The sequence below is a fragment of the Apis dorsata genome, unplaced genomic scaffold (assembly GCF_000469605.1).
Source record: "Apis dorsata unplaced genomic scaffold, Apis dorsata 1.3 scaffold_354, whole genome shotgun sequence".
NCBI lineage: Eukaryota > Metazoa > Arthropoda > Insecta > Hymenoptera > Apidae > Apis > Apis dorsata.
In genome coordinates this window covers 225993-230950 of record NW_006263620.1, presented here as the reverse complement: position 1 = coordinate 230950, position 4958 = coordinate 225993, and the positions used below count along the sequence as shown (strand labels likewise).

The window sequence follows — 4958 nt, the reverse complement described above, 5'->3', positions numbered from 1 at the left end:
AAAAAAAAAAAAAAAAAGTAAAATAACATTTGTTCGTATCTGTTACAGTTGGTGCTACGATTGTTCGATTGTTTTGAACATTGAATTGTCGAAGTGACTTTATTCTTAACTTGAACCGTTAAATTTCGTCCATGAATGGTTGCGTAAAATTACTAGGAGAATAATTACTAGGATCGACGATCCGGCAATGGATGCATTGCTGGTCTAGGAAATTAGGAAACTTTCCAAGTTTTTGAGGGCAATCTTCGAATTGACATGCAAGAACTTTGTCGATTATCACAAATCATTATTTGGCCTAACGTTTATTTTATTTTATTGCATCTTGAGCGATATATATTGAAAATTATAAATATTACTGATTTCTCATCGATTCCCTAGAATATGTAACGAACCAACGATTTCATCAAAAACAAAAAAATCAAAGAATTAAAATATATACAATATTCTATATTTTTATTATAAATTCGTCAAAGATCCAGTTTGCAAAATTATTATTTCGAATTCGAAATCTAAAATAACGTAACGATATATTTATGCGAGTATGTAAATTCAATAAAAATCTAGTTCGAGATATCGAAGAACGTGTTACGAATCTTGTTATTTCGAAAGCATCATAGTTCCAATTATTGTCGCTAGACGGCGGTACCAACGCTTGAACAAACAATTCACCGGAGAAACGAAGGAAGCGAAAAGACGAGGAGAAATGGTGGTACGAACTCGTCTCCCTGAACTAAAGGGTAACCGTGTTCACCAGAGTGAAAGTGGCGCGCTCGTTTCGTTGAGAGTAATTCAGTGACGGCAATGTCTCGGTTCAACCCCTTCGAGACGCCTCGCGATATTGGGTCGCCTTACGCTGACAGACAAATCGCGCACAAAGCAAGGTCGGGTTGGAATAACAAATGCCGCGTGAAAAAGAAAATATTGGAGACGTTGTTTTATTTAGAGATTTATACGCGCCCTGTTGAGCGTGCAAAGAATATGGATGCAATCAAAATGCATATAGCGTCATTTAAATTTCTTTTGAAACGTTGCCACATATATATATATATGTATATGTTTTGTGTATTTCCTTATATATTATATTCTAATTTTTATTGTAATTTTTTTTTTGTAATTAGGTTTGAATGTTATTAAATATTTAAAAGAATATCGTGAATAGTTAACGCAGAGATGGATCGTTTGATCTTAGAGTCCCTAGGATAAATAAAAATAGAAATAAAGTTACTAGAGTCCTATTGATATTTCTAGAATGCAAGATATTAAATATATTCAAATTGAGTTTCTTTTTAATATGTTGTCATACAATAAATATGTATCTTACATATATTCTATATTAATTTTTATTGCAATTTTTGTATTAGGTTTGAATGTTATTAAATATTTAAAAGAATATCGTGAATAGTTAACGCAGAGATGGATTGTTTATTCTTAGAGTCCCTAGGATAAATAAAATTATTAGGGTCCTATTGATATTTCTAGAATTCAAGATATTAAATATATTCAAATTGAATTTCTTTTTAATATATTGTCATACAACAAATATGTATCTTACATATATTCTATACTAATTTTTAATGCAATTTCTGTATTAGATTTGAATATCCTTAAATTTTTAAAAAAATCTTGATAGTTAATATAGAGATGAATTATCGATTTTTAGGATCTTATGGATCTTTCTAAAAAAGGATCTTTAAGATTTTAGATATACTCAAATTAAATTAGATAATTTAATAAATGTTCTATGGATATATTAATTCTTAACTCTTCCCTAAAATCTATCTAGATTTTTTTTAAATTCATAATAAAATATTTAAAATTAATAAAAGAAGAAAATAAAAATTTTTACACGTACAATAAACTAAATTCATCTTTCGAATATTATAAACAATTTAAATTTAAAAATATCTAATCCTAAAATAACTATATCCGTAACAATTCGTATTCATTATCAAGAATTTCTACGTTTCTTCTCTCTCCATAAATAAAGTCAATTTCAAATCGACGTTCATCATTCGAATCAGAAGCATGTGTTAACATAGTTCGAGTATTTATTATTCGCGAGGGGAAAAGAAGAAAAGAAAAAAAGCTTACCAAAACTTATCGAAACTGAATAAACAAAAGAAAAAAAGAAAAAAGAAAAAGAAAAAGCGACCGATTCGAGACCCGATCATCGGAGGAATGTGGAGGGGGAAAAAAAATTGCTAACCATGGTTTAAATTTACTTGGAACCGTGCTCGAATTAGAGATCTCTAAAATTAAAGGAGGCAGGGAAGAGTGTGGAGTGCAGTGGGTAGGTTGAGTGGGTGACGTGCCGTTGAAAGCCGGAATAAATCACTGGATACGCCACAACCGTATTGTTGTTCCTTCTTTTTCATTTTCCCCCGTTTCATCTCTCCGCTTCATCCCTTAATCCCGCGGCATTGTTTATCTTTATTTTTTCTCTCTTTCTCTCTCTCTCTCTTCGTCTTCCCCCTCTCACCCTCTCTCTTTTTCTTTTTTCTCAACTTGAATATAATATCTGACAAGAGAATTTTAAAAACGGTTTTAATCAACTTTTACCGAAGTCAGTCGTCTTTTTTCTTTTCTCTCTCTCTCTTTTTGATATGTATGAAGGATAAAGAAGCGAGAAAAAGTGGATAACGAAAACTTTGCCTGTTTTCGCAAATATTGGCGATAGAAGTTAGTTTTCCCAAGTTGTCTAACTCTCTGAGGAGGGAAATATCTTGAGGGATGTTGGTCTTTGAAGAAAAAGAGAGCTCGGACGTTAATTAATATTCGAAACCGTTTTCCTTGCCGCAAAGCCTTTGGCTATTTCAACCAGGCTTGGCCAACTTATAATTATACGAAGACGGGACCGACGGCCTTTTTGAAACAGGATCGAGTTTGAACAGGAATTGAATCGAAAAGTGGCAATGTATTTGGAGGAAAGATAAAGATTTTAAAGATGTTGATCATCGTGACAGGTTTTTTCGATCGATCTTAAAAACTTAATCCTTCGTGCTCCACGTCTTTTTCGAACCAACAACACGATTTCTCGCTCAATGAATTTCTTAAAACGAGTTAATTTAAAACGATTTCACGTTCGAATTGATGTACTTTTGTATTTTAATATTTTGTAATGAAAGTATCTTATAATGAAAGATTTGTCGAGTATTAAAGTTTAGATTGTCGTTTTGCGCGATATTTTAATAATAAAGCAATTACCAAGATGCATCGCAAACCTTACAATCCCAATAATTCTATTTTATTTCTCTTTATCGTCTCTTAACGAATGGAAATAATTTCGTTATTTAATAAGGAAAAACTCGTCTTGAACTAATATTCCAATAATGTATCTTCTACATTCTTCTATTATTCTTATTTTCCACCTTCTCTTATTTATTCGCGTCTCTTTCGTCAATTTCTTAATGGGAATAATTTCGTTATTTAATAACGAAAAATTCGTCTTGAACTAATATTCCAATAATCTCACATTCACTGTCTATTATTCTTATTTTTCATCTTCTTTTATTTACTCACGTCTCTATTTTCCTTCTCTCTTTCGTCAATTTCTTAATGGGAACAATTTCGTTGTTTAATAATGAAAAACTCGTCTTGAACTAATATTCCAATAACATATCCTCACATTTTATTATTCTTATTTTTCACCTTCTCTTATTTATTCACGTCTCTATTTTCCTTCTCTCTTTCGTCAATTTCTTAATGGGAACAATTTCGTTGTTTAATAATGAAAAACTCATCTTGAACTAATATTCCAATAATATATCTTCTATATTCTTCTATTATTCTTATTTTTCACCTTCTCTTATTTATTCACGTCTCTATTTTCCTTCTCTCTTTCGTCAATTTCTTAATGGGAATAATTTCGTTATTTAATAACGAAAAACTCGTCTTGAATTAATATTCCAATAATCTCACATTCACTGTCTATTATTCTTATTTTTCATCTTCTTATACCACGTCTCTATTTTCATCATCTCTATTTTTCTTTTCTCTTTCGTCAATTTCTTAATGAATTCACCGTCTATTATTCTTATTTTTCACCCTCTTTTATTTACTCACGTCTCTATTTTCCTTCTCTCTTTCGTCAATTTCTTAATGAATTCACCGTCTATTATTCTTATTTTTCACCTTCTCTTATTTACTCACGTCTCTATTTTCATCGCTATTTTCCTTCTCTCTTTCGTCAATTCCTTAACGAATAGAATTCAATAACGAAAAATCAAACTCATCCTCGCTCGAACTAATTTCATTTTACCGTATTCCACGTTTAACTCGAAAACTTGGAAAATAATATTTCCATTCCCCCGATTGTCGAACTAACTCCAAAAATACAGTTCGATCACGATCTAATTCTAAGATAGAAAAAAATCTAAGCACTCGATAATATATTATTCTATACTTTATACAAATTACACATAAACAGCACTTAAAAATTTATTTGGTGAAGCGATATTTTAAAAGAATCAAGCAAAAATAAATATTGCCACCATTCGAATCGAGAGATGCCTGAGAGCGCAAAGGGTTAAAAAAAAGAAAAAGAAAAATCTCGATCGATGCTTCTTGTCATACTTCTCTAATTATTATAACTATTTCCATTCGAAAGATTGGAAATATATTACAAATTCAGTCAAGAACGCTCGATACAAATTGACCTAGAAGGGCAGATATCCTTTCCTTAATCGCGTTCAGCTACGCCTGTTTAATCCGAGCCGCCCTCGTGCTCGACGATCTCTCAATTCGCGATCAACAGCTTGCGTTTGGTCGGCCGACTGGACAGCTGTCAGTCTCTCATCTTCTCGATCGATTCTTCCGAACGGAAAGGAAATCGATTCCACTAGATGTAACTAAAAGTAACCAGATGTAACTAAAAGTGTTTTGTAAAAAGAACTAGCATCTTGATACGATAACTTATAAGAATTATAAGAATGAACGAAAATATACTTCAAAAATCTAGT

General features: G+C 31.4%; 1 protein-coding gene across 1 annotated transcript in view; it reads right to left on the bottom strand.

Moving 5' to 3' along the window:
- LOC102677116 (adenylate cyclase type 6-like) overlaps positions 1-4958 on the bottom strand; it is a 42255-nt gene that overhangs the window by 31179 nt on the left and 6118 nt on the right. The window lies entirely within an intron of this gene.